Consider the following 18404-nt stretch of genomic DNA (forward strand, 5'->3'; position numbering starts at 1 on the left):
CAGGGCTCACCTAATCAAGAGTCTCTCTCTCCCTTTGTGTTAAAGTAGCTGATTGTCCAAAAACACGTGCATAATAGCCTTTGCTTTGCGCTTTTCCACCCGAGGTAATCAATCACCCTGTATCTTTGTTTTTCAAATGAGAATATTTTAACTTTTAGCAATTCAACCACCCTAGACAGACTAAAACAGGAGAATGTTTGATACTTGCAAAGCTCTTTCAGATCCTTAGATCCACGATATTTTGTGAAAGCAGGTCATTTCCTAACTAATTTTAAACTTTTTACCTTAATGAGAAATCAAGTTTGTGTAGTCTATTTGGGCTTCCCTCATGGCTCAGACAGTAAGGCACCCGCCTGCAAGGCAGGAGACCTGGGTTTGATTCCTGAGTCAGGAAGATCCCTGGAGAAGGAAATGGCAACCCACTCTAGCATTCTGGCCTGGAGAACCCAATGGACAGAGGAGCCTGGCGGGCTACAGTCTATGGGGTCTCAAAGAGTCAAATACCACTGAGCAACTAATACACACACCTATTTGAACCCTGAGTTCATTTCCTAGATCTGAGAGTTGTACATAAGAGGGCAGATAACCCAGTGCCTGTTCCCACAATATCAGAGACAGCAAGGTTTTTTAGGCTCACAGGGGAATTGTGCCGAGGGCCTGCTGGGCTCGAGTTAGGACAGCTGCAAGTAAGTCGACACCATTTGGGCCTGGCCTCAGACCCGCAGCTGGCCTGGGCTTCAGGATGTAGCAACAGACAAACTCCAGCAGCACTGGTCCAGCTCTGGAAAATCCTGGGCAGACGGGACAAATGTTTGAGGGAACAACTGGCTTGAAAGAATAGATCGTTTGAACTCCCAGCTGTGCGGGCATTTGTGAGAATGTCTCCATTGGAGCGTGAGAGGCAGGAGCAGCTGTTGCCTGGGGCTTAGATTTCAAACCAAAGTAAATTGCTGGCTCCAGGACAGGATTTTGATCATATATGGATTTGTTGAAGTTCAGCTGTTGACTTCTTTGGGGTGCGACTTTGGACACCAATCCCAAAGTCTCCTGTGATGTCAGGCTTTGCCAGCTCAAAGCAGAGCTCATCCAGTGGCCCCTTGGTCCCGTCAGAGGCCCTGGAAGTACGGCTTTCATATCTGGGCAGGTGGTGGCCTTAGCGCCTGTGTAGCACCTGACTGTCAGCAAGTTCTGCCTACGTGTTTGTTGAGTGGAAGGCTACCTATCTCAGCTGTTGTGGTTGTTTAGTTGCTCAGTTATGTCTAACTCTTCACGACCCCACGGACGGTAGCCCACCAGGCTCCTCTGTCCATGGGATTTCCCGGGCAAGTGTATTGGAGTGGGTTGCCATTTTCTCATCGAGGAGATCTTCCTGACCCAAGGATTGAACCCACGTATCCTGCCTTAGCAGGTAGATTCTTTACCACTGAGCCAGCAGGTAAGCCCTCGTATCTAAGTTAGACAACTTCTTTAGTAGACTTGCATAGGATGGAAAAGGGACTTCCCTTTATTAGATGACAGAGTAAAGAAGTCTGGCCTCCTGTCTTAAAAAAAAAAAAAAAATCACATGAGGGCAGTCAGGAGAATAAGAAACACACCTGTATGCCCCCGCTTTGGCCAAACTGTGAGATCTGAGTAACCCAAAACACAGTATTTAATGGAGTGCATTGAAGGTCAAAGATGAGTTTAGACTTTGGGGAAAAAAGCATCAAACTAGACAAACACAGACAATTAAAGTAGTAATCAGTGCAACTTATAATGAAGAGATCACAGCACATCTTTGTACCAAACCAAACAGCATCAATATTTTAAAAATTAAACAATAAATATGAAAAGAAAAATACAAGGATAAATAGACAAATTCATGGGTAAAGATTCTTTGATTTATTTTCCCAGTTCAGCACAGATCAAACAGACAAAAAAATATTTAAGAGGGTACTTTTTATTAACATAAATCAATGCTATATCCTTAAAACAGAATATATCTCACAACATTATAAATCAATTATACTTCAATAAAGATTATTTTTAAAAAATCTGACATCTTCTATTCAGGTGTCAGTAAAATGTTCAAAAAATTTTATCAAAAAATTACATTAATTCAGAAAACGAAGATCATGGCATCCAGTCCCATCACTTCATGGGAAATAGATGCGGAAACAGTGGAGACAGTGTCAGACTTTATTTTTGGGGGCTCCAATATCACTGCAGATGGTGACTGCAGCCATGAGATTAAAAGACCCTTACTCCTTGGAAGAAAAGTTATGACCAACCTAGATAGCATATTCAAAAGCAGAGATATTACTTTGCTGACTAGGTCCATCTAGTCAAGGCTATGGTTTTTCCAGTGGTCATGTATGGATGTGAGATTTGGACTGTGAAGAAGGCTGAGCACCAAAGAATTGATGCTTTTGAACTGCTGTGTTGGCGAAGACTCTTGAGAGTCCCTTGGACTGCAAGGAGATCCAACCAATCCATTCTGAAGGAGATCAGCCCTGGGATTTCTTTGGAAGGAATGATGCTAAAGCTGAAACTCCAGTACTCTGGCCACCTCATGCAAAGAGTTGACTCATTGGAAAAGACTCTGATGCTGGGAGGGATTGGGGGCAGGAGGAAAAGGGGACGACAGAAGATGAGATGGCTGGATGACATCACTGACTCGATGGATGTGAGTTTGAGTGAACACTGGGAGTTGGTGATGGACAGGGAGGCCTGGCATGCTGTGATTCATGGGGTCACAAAGAGTCGGACACGACTGAGTGACTGAACTGAACTGAACTGAACTGAAAAATAGTAACATTCTCTAATCTTAATGAAACAAATTAGATATTAAAAATGAAAAATCCATATCTGTTAATTAAGAATAAAGCAGTAATGTAAGCCATGATGATAATAGCGAAATATATACCTTGTAAGCTACTTCTGAGGGAAAAGAAAATGAGAACTGAAACTGGAGAAACCTGAAAATAAGAATTCTAAACTCCACTTAGAAATTATGGGACAAAAAATTGCAGGCCTGAGTACTATTTATGGATTTCAGTATGTGCATCAACATCAGAGGAAGATGAGAATAAATGATGAAGGCAGTGTAAGAAGTAGAAAAATAATAACAAAATAAAGAAGAAGTTCAGTGTGGAGGTTAGAAATGAGGCACTCTGTGCTCTGGGGAAAACTGGGCAAATATGTCTTCAAAGAGTTAGATTTTCAGTAGATGATTTTATAAGCCCAATTTCTATATCTCCTCACATCTAGAAAAGCACTAAAATTCTGCACGGTGGTGACTGCGCTTCATGACTATCAGCAACCTTCTGCAAAATATGTGCTCACCCTTCACCAAAGTCACACATATGCTGACATTACCCCTACCTCTTTGGAGCAGTTTCTCAAAATTGACTGAGGTGTTATCTCCTGGGCTATAGTCCTTACTTTGTTCCAAATAAAACTTAACTCACAACTCTGAGGTTTTGCATTGTTTAAAAGTCAGCACAAGAAGATGAAATTAACGAATCTTAACAAATGACTTAATTCTGCATAAATAATTTCAGGACCTAAAATAGAAGTGAAAAAGGCTTCCCTGGTAGCTCAGCTGGTAAAGAATCTGCCTGCAATGAAAAAGACCCCAAAATAGATGATTTCCCAAAACTGACCCACCCAAAAGGAGGCATTTAAAGAGATGAATTATTGTAGGTGAAAGCTGTCAAGAGCAACCTTTTGAGAAAAGCATCAGGTTCAGATGATTTCATAGAGAAATTATACCAAACACTTTAGAAGCATATCATTTCAACATCATTAAGGTATTCTAGAGCATATCAAAGGAATACGTGGACAATTTCTGAATTATTTTTATTTTTATGAATTCAATACTATCTTGCCAACTTTAACAAAAATAAGATACCAGAAGAAAACTATAGATGCAATAATCTTTGCAGATGAACAGTATTAAGAATATAATCCCACTGCACCATAAAATAATAAAATAAATAAAGTAGAATTATTTCAGGAACTGGTGGTTATTCTCTTTGGAAGCCAGGTAAACCAATTTTAAAATTTCTAAGGAAAAATAAATACACATTTGAAATGGGAGAATAGAGAGGGGGCATACTCCTTGTATTTAAAATGACATGGTTTACTGTATAAATAGATTGATCAATGTAACCAAAACAGGTCTAAGCACTCTAGATATTTTGTATATTATAAAAGTGAGATTTCAAATCATTTGGGAAAATGCTGATATTCAGTAAAATAGCATTTGAGTAATTATAGTACAACATCTGGAAGAAATTAGTTGAATTTCTTATTTTCCATCCAAATAAGATTCAAATGAAAAAAAAGTTATGTATACAATAATAAAATTATAAAAATAGATGACATGGGAAAATCTTTTTAAAAAATAATCTTGGCACAGGAAAATTCTTTTTTTTAAATTAATTAATTTATTTTTTTATTTTATTTTATTATTTTTTTAATTAATTTTATTTATTTTTTTATTTTTAAAATTTTAAAATCTTTAATTCTTACATGCGTTCCCAAACATGAACCCTATAAATTTGACTCCAAATCCAGAAGCTATATACAAAAAACAAAGGACTGATAAATCTGGTTACCTAAAACTAAAGAAAATTATGTTTGGCAAAAACATTACATATGAAAAAAGAAATTATTGCAACATTTCACAAAAAATTCACTTTCTTTAATACATGAAGAGCATTTACAAATCTATAAGAAAGTCATCAACAATTCATTGGAAAAATGGGCCAAGAATAAGATCTGTCACAGTGAAAAAATTAAGCAGCTCTTAAACGTAAGAGAAGCTGTTCAATCTAGCTCATCAAAAATATTCAGATTAAATCTACAAAGAGGTAACATTTTTCAGCTGACAATGACCGAGAAGTTTGGCATCACAAGGATTTTGCAATGAAATAGAGAGACAGGCACTAATTGCTTTGGGGAGTATTTATATCTCTCATATAGAACAAATAGATCATGTCTGTCAACATGAAAAATATGCATGCATTCTAGGAACTGAGAGTAGCAGTCCCCACTTCTAGGAATTCACCCTACACACTCTCTCATACTTACATACAAATGGCACATGTACAAGGATATTTACTACAATGCTTTTTTATGGTAGCAAAAGAGTGCTATCAGATAGAGGTCCATCAATAGAGAAATAGGAGACCGGCTAATGGTACGTCCATATAAGAGAAGTCTATGCACTGTTAAAAAGAAAGAAGCGGTTCTGCAGGTATGATCTCCAGATGTTATGTGAAAGCAGTGATGGAGCAGTGTTTTTGTATGCCACTATCTGTGTAGGAAAACGTGTGTGTGTGTGTGGGGGGGTGTGTGTGTGGGGGGGGAATGAGAGAGAGAGAAAGAGTGATGGAGGGAGAAAGCTGACTGTTTCTTTGAAATGACTCATAAGAAACTGGGAGTAATGGTGGTCTGGGCGTGGAAGGGAGGCTAGGTTTTCATTGACTCTGATCTGGTACCTTTAGATGAAGCATGTACACATATTACCCATTGACGATAACCACAAAGTAAAGGTCTAGAAAAGTTACTTCATACTATCTTTTAATGTTTATTCCCAGAATTAAGATGCTCTTTGTTATGCTTCAAAACAGGCTGTACTTTTGACAGATATGTTTGACCATCTGTAGAAATAGAAAACCTGTCAGCAACTTTTGAAAGATGCTAGTCTGAACATATTGCTTTAAAACTCCTCCCTTTTCTCCCTAAGGTAGAGTGCAGTTTCAGCAGCCCATGGGGGAAGTTAGACTTCCGAGATGGCTCAGACGGTAAAGAATCCACCTGCAATGTGGGAGACCTAGGTTTGATCCCTGGGTTGGAAAGATCCCCTGGAGAAGGGCATGGCTGCCCACTCCAGTATTCTTGCCTGGAGAATCCCATGGGTGGAGGAGCGTGATGGGCTACACTCCATGGGGTTGCAAAGAGTTGGACATGACTGAGCGACTAAGCACACCTGGGGAAAGTGCAGGACACCCACGCCCTTGGCTTAGCTCTCCAGTATCACCTCCCAGCATCCCCTGCTCCTCAAGCTCCAGCTCCCAGACAGGGTGACCTCACCCCTCATCTCCATGCTCCTCCCAGTCCTCCAGCTCCCATGGCTTGGCACCGTCTGCGGCTCCTACTGCTTCCCCCTCTCTATGTTGTTCCTCAGCATGGCCCTTGAAGACTTGGCTTGCGTGTTTCCATCCCCAGGACCTCTCTGAAATCCCATCTTGTGCTGTTGATTCCTGGTGTTTTTGTTGACTACTCGTGTTATCATTGCCCCATTGGTCTAAGCTTCCTCCTAGACCAGGGGCTCCTTAGGGACAGACACTGTGTTCTCTTTGCCCCTCCAGGCCCTTGAACAGAGCAGGCATCAAATACCTGTGTGCTGAAGTGAAGAGCAGCCCCAGAGGCTGCTGGGGGAGTGTTTTAATGATGGCTGAAAGACATCGTGAGCCTTGGTGGGGAAGGGTGGCTCACGGGCTGCTTCAACTGTCAGCCCGCTCTAAGCAGCGGAGACCCAGGTTGCTGGTGGCCCTTGCTCATCATCCCCCGTGTGTCCCTCTCCAGGTTGGAATGGCTGGTGCGCTGGGAAGTAGGAGCGTGTAGCACCCCGAGGTCCTTGGCGTCTCCTCCTATCTGCTCACATGTGCTTCTTCACGCCTGTCACCTCGCTGAGCCTGTGCTTCCTGACCCAGCATCTCAAAGTGTCCCTCATCACCACCCTCACCTAGCAGCCGGAAACTTCTCGTCACGGGCTCTTCTTGGATTTAAGGAATTCAGTCCTGTCTGTCTGCTTCATAAGACTGTGGGAGCTTCCTGGACCCCTGCCTTCTTCCCCTCCACAATCAGCCATTTCCCAAGACCAGTGAAAACGACCTCCGGGGCTCTCTTCACTCTGGCCCCCACTCCCCGCCCCCCAGCGCCTGCTGAAAGTGTCTTTGCTGCCTTCGTTGGAATGTCCTCCGACCTCTGGCTCCTGTATTTCTCTCCTCTCATCTGTTCTCTGCTTGGTGACTCAACTCATCTTCCTGAAGAGCGGCTCTGAGCACGTCTTTCTCCCGTTGTAACCCTGTAAGAGCTTATTCAGGGTCAGACTCAGTAGAGTGGCTGATGACGTCCTCTCCAGGCATGTCACTGGGCTCTCCCTCTTCAGCTTCAGCCCCTTGAACATTCCAGGCATCCTTGCTTTGTCTCCCTCCCCGTATACCCCCCATCCAGCCTCAGCCCCACAAGCGTGGGTTCAGCGCTCTTTGTGATAATGCCACTGTCTGCATCTTCTCCAACTGCCCTCCCTGCACTTGTGTTGTGCGAGAATCATCTCTCTAAACCCGGTAAGTCAGGGAAGGCTGGAAGTGGGGTTTCCGCCAGTTGCCTCCTTGGTCACTAGCAGAAGTCTGGGGTATCATGTGTGTGCATGCTAAGTCGCTTCAGTCATGTTCGACTCTGCAGTCCTATGGGCTGTAGACTGCCAGGCCCCTCTGTCCATGGGATTCTCCAGGCAAGAATATTGGAGTGGGTTGCCATGGCCTCCTTGAGGGGATCTTCCAGACCCAGGGATCAAACCTGTGTCTCTTATGTCTCCGGCATCAGCAAGCAGGTTCTTTACCACTAATGCCCCCTGGGAAGCCTCTGGTGCATCGCAGGATCAACTCATCTTTGGTGAATCAACTAGTAAATCAAAGTGCTTAACATCCCCAGCTGATGCAAGGAGTATTAATGGGATCCTTGAGGCTGATGGGGTGGAAAAAGAAACATAGAAGAGTCAGGAGGCAGATGATTTGAAAAGAATAATTTTTCCTTTTCAATTTTCTTGTCCGTGGCTGCTTAAACACTTCTATCTAAGCCATCTTGTGTTTTTCCCATCTAAATTATATATAACAGTATTATAATATTAATATTACAGTATTACATTATTATATAAATTATAATATTACACAAAGCAATGCAATGTTATATTAACATTGTGGGAAGTTTTAAACAGATTTTATTCATAACCTCCCCAAAGTATCCACTGTTTTTGTCATTACATTTCTTTGTATTGTTTGCTCTTATTTATACTTATACTTACATAATCATAATTATACTTTCCTTTCTTCTTGCTTATTTCTTTTTACTACAAACCTTTACCCTTTATTGTGTATTTTTGAAGATAGGGAACAAATAGAAGCTTAGCTTCCTCTGTTTCAAGTGAAGTAAGCTTGAATTCACTAAGGTTGTCTCAAGGGCCTTAGTTTCCATGAAGTTAATTGTTGTAGCTGCTCATCTCTGGATTCTTTCCAGACCCAAAACATTCCTCAAAATACGGAAACCGAAGCTACACCCAGGTACATGCTGATCCCCTGTTTTCCATCTTTGCAGAATAATCTGTATTGTTCAGCTGTCATCTCATTGCAGGGTGTGTCCTATTTTAAGAAAGGGCAGTATTTGAAAATCCAAACTTACAGTACAGATTAATTGAAAAGCAATTTTTATTCACAAAGTGTTCTTTGTTTTTAAAAGGATTTACTGTAATATATTTTTAAATAGCAAAACTTCTGGTACGTGTAAAACAGATTTGATTGAAAATAGCACAATTTACATATGCCTCGAGGAACAAAATTGCTATGTACGATGAGGGGCACTTTCACTGTCAGAGACAAGTCTCCACATCTTTTTCCAGGTGCCCAAGGGCCCTCCATTCTCAGCTCAGAGTTGAGCCTTTCAACCTAATTAGAAGGCCTGTGTTGTCCTTAGCTCAGAACAACCATGGCACAGAGTTTAGGTCTTGATGTAGGACTTGCTGGTTTTACAGTGTCACTCATTAGACACAGGAATAACTGCTTCTTAAAATTTTCATTTGGCATACAGGAAAGTTAATAGAATCCTGTAGTGTCTCATAAGGCTGTTTAATGAACTGAACTGAATGAAATACTGTATGGGTCTATGGTATTTGTATAGTTAGATTGTCTAATAATATGCCTATTTGTTTAATATGAAAATTCACTATTTATTGAAATCTTTCACCTCTTTTCACCTTTCTTTCAATATTAAAGTTTAGATAACAGTTGACATTTCACATGGAAAAACTGCTACTTTTTAAGTTAATGAATATTGTAATAATATTTTATAAAAGGCCTGGGTTCCTAGAGGGCTTCCCTGGGGGCTCAGATGGTAAAGAATCTGCCTGCAACGCAGGAGACCTGGCTTTGATCCCTGGGTCAGGAAGATCCGCTGGAGGAAGCCATGGCAACCCTCTCCAGTATTCTTGCCTGGAGAAGCCCACACGGACAGGTGAGCCTCACTGGCTACCGTCCACGAGGTCACAAAGAGTCAGACATGACTGAGTGACTAAGCACAGCACAAGATCCTAGAATTTCTGTAGACAAGCAAACTTGCTTTATGGGGAAGATTTATCGGCTTATGGATGACTTATTTGATGGATTTGTTGGGAAAGGAAGTGAAAAAAAATTCACAGAATGAAAAAAATATTTGTAAGTCTGTGTATCTGTACAAAGATCTAGTATTCAGTTCAGTTCAGTTCAGTCGCTCAGTCGTGTCCGACTCTTTGCGACCCCATGAACTGCAGCACGCCAGGCCTCCCTGTCCATCACCAACTCCCAAAGTCCACCCAAACCCATGTCCATTGAGTTGGTGATGCCATCCAACCATCTCATCCTTTGTCGTCCCTTCTCCTCCCACCTTCAATCTTTCCCAGTATCAGGCTCTTCTCAAATGAGTCAGCTCTTCACATCAGGTGGCCAAAGTATTGGAGTTTCAGCTTCAACATCAGTCCTTCCAATGAACATCCAGGACTGATCTCCTTTAGGATGGACTGGTTGGATCTCCTTGCATTCTAAGGGACTCTCAAGAGTCTTCTCCAACACCACAGTTTAAAAGCATCAATTCTTCGGTGCTCAGCTTTCTTTATGGTCCAACTCTCACATCCATACGTGACTACTGGAAAAACCGTAGCCTTGACTAGATAGACCTTTGTTGACAAAGTAATGTCTCTGCTATTTAATATGCTGTCTAGGTTGGTCATTACTTTCCTTCCAAGGAGTAAGCGTCATTTAATTTCATGGCTGCAATCACCATCTGCAGTGATTTTGGAGCCCAGAAAAATAAAGTCAGCCACTGTTTCCCCATCTATTTGCCATGAAGTGATGGGCCAGATGCCATGATCTAGTATTCGGAACATATTAAGAAATCCTTACCACAATAAAAAGGCATATCACTCAATTAAAAAATGGGCAAAAAGTTTGAATAGATATTTCTCCAACAACAATGAAGAAATGGCAAGCAAACTCATGAAACAGTAGTTCAACATCACTGATGTGAAAGTTGCTTATTGTGTCCAACTCTTTGCAACCCTATGGACTGTACAGTCCATGGAATTCTCCAGGCCAGAATACTGGACTGGGCAGCCTTTCCCTTCTCCAGGGGATTTTCCCAGCCCAGGAATCAAAGCAGGGTCTCCTGCATTGCAGGCAGATTCTTTACCAACTGAGCTCTCAGGGAAGCCCAACACCATTCGTCATTAGGAAAATGAAAATCAGAACCATGATGATATACCACTTCCCTCTCACTAGGATAGCAGACCTCACCTTCATCATCTTCATCATTGTCATCTGGCAAGTGCTGGTGAGGCTGTGGAGAAATGGGAACCCTCATATAGGGATGTGCAATGATGCAGGCACAGTGGGGAGTTTAACAGTGTAGCAGTTCCTCAAAAAGTTAAATGCAGAATTATGACATGACACAGCAATTCCACTATGACTCCTACTAGGCATATAACTGAGATGTGAAGACCTGTTTATACATAAACCTGTATGGAAGTGTTCATTATGAATGTTTCATAAATGTTCATTAGCAGCATCATTCATGATAGGGAAAGAAAGAAGAGAAGTTGTGCTCGGTCATGTCCGACTCTTTGTGACCCCACAGACTGTAGCAGACCAGGCTCCTCCGTCCATGGGATTTTCCAGACAAGAGTACTGGAGTGGGTTGCCATTTCCTTCTCCTGTTCAAATGTCCACCAAGAGATGGATGGGTAAGTGTGTGTGTGTGTGTGTGTGTGTGTGTGTGTGTGTGTGTTGCTCAGCTGTGTCTGACTGTTTGGGGCCCCATGGACTATCATCCCCCAGGCTCCTCTGTCCATGGAATTTTCCAGGCAAGAATACTGGAGTGGGTTGCCATTTCCTTCTGAGGGGATCTTCCCAGCCCAGGGATCGCATCCAGGTCTCTCCCACTGCTGGCAGAGTCTTTACTGTCTGAGCCACCAGGGAAGCCAGCGTGAAAGTGGTGTGTACCCGTCTGTGTCTGTCTTTGATTAGCCATAAAAAGGAATGAAGTAGTTATGCATGTTACAACATGGATGAGCTTTGAAAACAGTAAGCTGTGTAAACAAAGCCAGACAGAAATCCGTACATACTGTGTATTCCATTTATATGAAATGTCCAGTGCAGGGAAAACCAAACAGACAGGTGATTAGGTTAGTGTCTTCCAGGGGATGGGTGGAGAGGGGATTTGGGACTGACTGCTAACAAGTATGGGTTTCTTTTAGGAAAATGTAAAATTAGATAATAGTGATGGTCTTAGAGCATAGTGAAGATACTAAACCATTGAATTTGTATATTTAAAAATGATGAGCGGCCAGAATACTAGAGTGGGTAGCTGTTCCTTTCTGCAGAGGATTTTCCCAACCCAGTGATCAAACCCAGGGATCAAACCCAGGTCTCCTGCACTGCAGGAGGATTCTTTACCAGCTGAGTCACCAGGGAAGCCCCATGATATGTGAATTATATCTTATTTTTTTAAGAAGCCAGAGGAAATAAGACTTGTTAAAGACACTTATAGATACCATAAGCAGAAAGGATGTTTATAAAAAAAACTGACCTATATAAGCTAAGAAGATGAACAAATAAAATGAAGCATTCTCTACTCAAACTCATACAATACCCTCTTAAAGCTGAAGCTAAAGAGGGACCAACGTCAATAGTCAAAGGTCCGATAGAGAAAGGACTCATCATGCTGGGCCCCAGTTCTTATAACACCCCACACTCCTGGTGATACAGTATAGCCAACAACAACAACAGCAACCAAATCAAACACAGAGGGAAAAACAAAACCCCCTACTGCTTAGAGATGTAGCTTTCTTTAGGACCCCTGGACGGTAAATGGAATAGTCATCCCTCCTTCCTTGTAGCACCAAACACACATGCTAGTTTCTCTCTGCTGCTACTGAGAGTGTGTGATTTACATTCGCACATTGCGTTGGCGCTCTTCCTCAGTGCCCGTTAGCAATACAGCAAATGTTCATTTGCTTCTTCTGGGAAAATCGACAACATATCTACACAGTTTTGCCGCAAGGATGGACTGAAACAGTATCAGTTTTTCTCAACTCTGACCTCGAGGACCTTAAATTTCCCTGTGATTCTATCCCCATATAATATGTTGATGACCTTTTGTTGTGTTGGAAAGATGAGGTAAGCTCATAAACTTTAAGACAGATTCCATCTGTCCACTTACTGTTTTTTAGTTCAGAAAGGGCAGAAGGTTTTCGAAGAGGAGTTACAATTCTGTTACAGTAACTTCATTACCCAGGACATGCTGTATCCTACGGAGGTCAATCCTTTATTTATCACAGACTCCTGAACCTTCAAAACGTGTCCCCATCAGTCATTAAGACACAGTTCTGGAGTTTTCTGGGTCTAACTGCAGACAGAGGTTTCCCAAATTCTCTGAAACTGTGATGCTGCGATGTGGCTTAAGTCCTGGGTAACCAGTTACCTGTTCCCGAACCCTAAACATTAACAGGCTTTCTGTGAGTCAGAATTAGCCTTTTACCAACCTCCCACTTGGTGCCTATGGAATCATTTTGACATATTTTTACGTGAGAGACAAAGCCCTTCAGGTTCTGATGCAGTTTCATGGGGATCATTGGTGACCAAGAGCTGTCCAATGCTTCTCTCGACTCTGCGGTAAGGTCCTACCACACAGTCTCTGAGCTGCGGGAACTGGCTTGGCTTTGGGGTCCCCTCCGATTGTGTTGGTCTTTCATGGAGTGCAGCCTTTGTTTATCACTAAGACAAGATGACACAACATTTCTCAGCAAGCAGGCTTACATCTTACAAAATTCTGTTATTTCTCCAGTTCCTCACATATTTCCATGCATTTCTCCAGTTCCTCACATATTTCCATGCATTTCTCCTGTGGATCTTACGTGTTTCTCTACTGCTTTAAAGAAGGAGAAAGCTTTGACTCCGTAATCTCCATCTGTGAACTATCTACACCCTGAACATATTTATAAGAAGGCTCCCAGAAACCTCAGACTTACTTGTTGTTGTTGATGGGTCATTTCTTAAGACTGAAACAGGGAAATAACAGAAGGGTTAAGCTGAAAATCTGACTTCACCCAGAAGGGCAGAAGGGAGGTAATAAGTTTGATATATACACTGGAAGTAGCTATGCTTGTGGGATAATCTATGATTTTTGACTGCTTTGTAAACAGAGAGTGTTCTTAAGCTTAGTGGGAACCCTGATTAAGAGTGAGCAGCAAATCAGAGAGTGTTTGCATGCTCTGAGGCTGTCGCAGAGTAGATGCTCGTACAAAGGGGATACCATGAGGCTGAAGGCAGTGCCCTGGCTGGTTATTAGTCAGAAAGGCAGCCCCCACTGGGCTTTCAACCCTCATAGTATACCAGGAGGCCAAGTCTTTGGAGAGACGCACAGAGGCTATAAGAGAATGCAAGACATTAGCCCCCCGCCCTAGGATGGAAAGATGGCCAATGTGTTCAGTCAACACTGACGGAGAAATGTCACTGAAATTAGTAAGTTTGGTGAGCATTCTGAAACGTATATTTCATTTGTCAGCAGCGGAAGTTTGGTACAATGGTAAACGTGAGTAAAGGTGGGACATGAGTGAGAACCCAAATCTCAGGGCTCTTTTGCTCATCTCCTAGTGAACGTCCCGCAGCTGTTCTCTACAACTGAGTTTGAATGTATCTTTTGAACACTGATTATTTTTAGGATGGACTGAAGCCTTTCCTTTCTGAAATGCTATAATTCTTTTTTTTTTTTTCAATCGGAGGATAATTACTTTACAATGTTGTGTTGGTCTGTGCTATACAACAACATGACTCAGCCATAGGTGCGTATATACCTCTCTCCACTCCCTGCTGAACCTCGCTCCCATCCCAACCGCCTTCCCACCCCACATCCCATCCATCCAGGTCATCACGGAACACCGCACCGAGCTCCCTGCGTTGCACAGCAGGTCCCCGCTGGCCCTCTGGCTCACACATGGTGGTGTGTATGTATCTCTCTCTCCACTCCCTTCTGAACTTCGCTCCAGTCCCACCCAGCATCCATCCATCCAGGTCATCACGGGACGCCACCCCAGCCCCCTGCATCGCGCAGCAGCTCCCCGCTAGCCCTCTGGCGCACACACGGTCGTGTGTTATAGGTCAGGGCTACTCTCTCAGCTTGCCCCACCCTCTCCTTCCCCTACTGAGTCCACAAGCCCACGCTCAGCATCTGAGTCTCTGTTCCTGCTGGTGGTACTGATGAGCCATTTTTCTATGCAGTGTATTTCTATATATATACAGTAATACAAGATATTTGTTTTTCCCTTCCTGACTTACTTCACTCTGTATAACAGACTCTAGCTTTACCCACCACACTTCAGCTGACTCAAATCTGTTCCTTTTAACAGCTGAGTAATATTTTACTCAGGGCTTTGCAAAGCCCTGAAGCCTCCCTGCTGTGTATATCATCTCCAATCTTAAGGAAAGGAAGAAAGGAAGGAAGGAAGGAAGAAAAAAAAAGGAATCTCCAAGAAAAGAAGAGAGAACAAAAAGAACTCTAAAATTCAAATTAGCAGAGCTCTGAGGGCTTCTAAACCTTCCATGATTTAAAGGATTGCCATTGACTTTCATGACAGTGAGGTCATCTGATTCATGGTCTCTGTGCCCCGGAATTAGCATGGCCCAGGTATTTGCATGGCCCAGGTATTTGTGAATATCATGTACAATTTTAGGCTCTACACAATGGCAGTAGACACGGTCAAATGCTGCAGGAATTCACGCAGTACACCAGTTGTGTTAACAGGTACAAGCAGCCTTTCCTCATTATCCTCTTAAACAAACTTTATATTCTAATATCCAGAAACTCAGTCTTCTGAAAGAGACATTAAATGGAGACAGTCCCCAAAGCCCACTGGAAAGGATGTTATCAAGTACCATCAACAACTAGAACAGCAGTAGAATTCCAAGGGATTGATTTTTTGGATTCGTGTGTCTGTCGTTGTTGCTCAGTCGCTAAATCACGTCCAACGCTTTGCAGCCCCACGGACTGCAGCACGCCAGGCTTCCCAGTCCTTCACTCTCTCCCTGAGTGTGCTCAATTCATGTCCATTGAGTTGGTGATGCCATCCAACCATCTCATCCTCTGCTCTCCCCTTCTCCTTTGCCTTCAGTTTTTCCCAGGGTCTTTTCCCAATGAGTTGGCTCTTCACATCAGGTGGCTTATGTGCCTTAATTAAAACTGTTTTGGAGATCTTAAGCTGAGGGGCCTTAGAAACCCCGAAGAAGAGGATCTTCAGAAGGTTTCCACTCAGAATTTTTGACCAAGTTGATGATTGTATAGAGTATAGATACATTCCACCTGAGACCCACAGAACAAGGCTACAGACTGTCATGGTCTAACCTGAACTCTTTTGTTCTTTTTTTTCTCCAGCTATTTATCTTCTTTCTTCTCTAGCTGGGTTAAAGCTACTTTGACCTGTGTTACTTACAAGGCTCAATCCTTCATGTGGCCCTTTCCACTCTGGTCACTTCTCCTCTGGGCCCAGCCTCTGGCCACACTTTACTTGCTAAAACACGTCACCAAACTGACTGTTGCGTTTGTACACATTTACCTTGGGAGCCACTCAGTTTCCCTTGGTTCTAGCTTCTTATAATTAATCAGTTGGTTTCTTGGGTACTTGAACTCACCTTTGCTAACTTTTTGATGGCCACTGCAACAGCAAGAAATCTAAAAAAAAATTACTTTGCATATCTAGGAAAGGAAGTTCATATCTCCAGTCAAAACGAGACTTGAGGGCCTTTGTGGGAGCTAACTTTAGTAGCTGAAATTACAAAAAAAAAAAAAAGAACTGAAAGAGGACTAGGGTAGGTATTGGAGGCTATATCTCCTTCCCAGACCTTGTGGGTAGGTCACCTTACTTTTAGTCTGCTTTTGATCTACCTAATTGTTGTGATACTAAAAAGTTTGCTGCCTGGCACTGAACCATTCTTGAGTGTGGCATCAAAACACTATGACATCATCAGACCATCCTGTTTTGGCCAAAACCAGGTCGTTGAGTGTTCCCCAGGGACCAATACTGGATTTGTGACACAAAAGCATACTTGCTGTCAAACTGGATTGAAACTTGCTGCTTTGGTAAACTAATACCTACCTTCATGACAGGATCTAGCATTCATTTTCATCCAGCAGTTTTTCTTCTAGAAAATAGGTCATTTGAAAATTCAACTGAAGAAGGAGAAAGTCTGGACTTTGATTTAAAAACCCAAACTACTCACTCTAAATTTATGGATTGTTTTCTCCTCCAAGTGGCTTCATCTCATGTTTTATGTTTTACAAAAGGCCAAGAAATTAAGGAGAATCTTGCTTGCCATGATTTAAAGACTAGAAGACAGAATAGATAATCCCACCAAAAGCATATAAATCCTTTCTTGAGAGATTCATGGAAGAGGGCAGAGGACAAGAATGCTCTGTTCGTATCTGTAAAGCTTTGCTGGGGTCTTTAATATTAAAAAACGATCTGGAATGCAAACAAATCAATCATAACAGTACACAATTTTGCTAATAACCCTATATTTGGTTCTGCAGGCTTTTCAGATGGAGAATGTGATCTTTAGCTAGTCTGGTCACTCTCAGCTCCTTGCTGGGACAGAGACTGCAAATCTGGTAATAATCCTTCTCTTGGTATTTGTCTGTGCTGTAGTATGCTAATATGTCATCTCTGGAGTCTTAAATGCTTCTCTGCAACTGCTGTACCTCAAGTGACCCAACAAATGATCATCCAGCAAAAGAGAGCAGGAAAACCTCACATTTTATGGGAGTTGACCCAACTTTGCCAGAAGCTTGATACCGCAAACAGTAATAAAGATATGGGTCAATCATACTCTCGGGTACGATCCTTAATAGCCCCTCCTGCAGCTCAGGTTGAAGAATCACAGTATGAGAGGCACTGAGAAACACAAGAATCTCTCTATCTATGTAACTTACTGTGTAACTTAACGTGACTTTACTGTTACACTGTCTTTATTAACATATTTTTATTATTTCAAGAACATTTTGTCTAGAGAGTTGCAGATAATTTTCTGAAAAACTATAAGAAATTAGTAGAAAGAATTAAACCATAGTTTACTCATTGACCCACTTGCTTCAATATCTTTGCCTTCCTGTGACCATCATTCATAAATTTTATTATACAGGGCACTCCTCTTCAGGAATGACAGGGATTAGATTGATGCAGAAGCTGAAGCTCCAATACTTTGGCCACCTGATGTGAAGAGCCTACTCATTGAAAAAGACCCTGATGCTGGGAAAGATTGAGGTCAGGAGGAGAAGGGGATGACAGAGGATGAGATGATTGGATGGCATCACCAGCTCAATGGACATGAGTTTGAACTAACTCTGGGAGATGATGAAGGACAAGGAAGCCTGGTGTGTTGCAGTCCATGGGGTTGCAAACAGCTGGACACAGCTTAGTGGCTAAAAAAACACCACCACAACAGATGGATCTTCCTGCCTGAAACAACCAGCAAAGCAAAGCAAAACAAAACGTATGACATAACGTTCTTTTTAGGCTCTGGACATAAGGCAACAAATACGATGATCCAAGAGAAATGAGAGTAAACACGGCGCTCAAAGTGCTCAGTCTGTGGTCTTGAGAGAATTTCCAGGTTGTGGCACACAGAGGGCAAGCCCAGGGGACTCTCTGAGTCAAAGAAATGAAGCAAAGCCTGGGGTAGTCAAAGCAGCCGCAGGACGGGGCACTCGGTAGCAGAACGCCATGAAGCGAGTAAACCCTGAAGGTTAGAGCAGAGTCCCCTCGTAACTAGTCAGCAAAGTTCAGATCAGCACAGGTAAGTGGGCAGACTACCTGAATAACACCAGCCATCCGGGAACAGCCTACTTGTCGGGCACGGAGTTGACTACTCAGATAGGTTGACCTCTGTGGTAGGGGTGATTGGCCCTTGACAGTGCACTTCTCCAGACACACTCGAAAAATCACTCCTATACAAGATCTGAAACAATCAGGCTGTGAGGGGTTTTTTTACAAGAATTTTTTTTACAAGGAATATTTACAAGAATAAAAGCTATTCTACACTCAAGATAAAATTTCCACT

The sequence above is a fragment of the Capra hircus genome, chromosome 9 (assembly GCF_001704415.2).
Source record: "Capra hircus breed San Clemente chromosome 9, ASM170441v1, whole genome shotgun sequence".
Classification (NCBI taxonomy): domain Eukaryota; kingdom Metazoa; phylum Chordata; class Mammalia; order Artiodactyla; family Bovidae; genus Capra; species Capra hircus.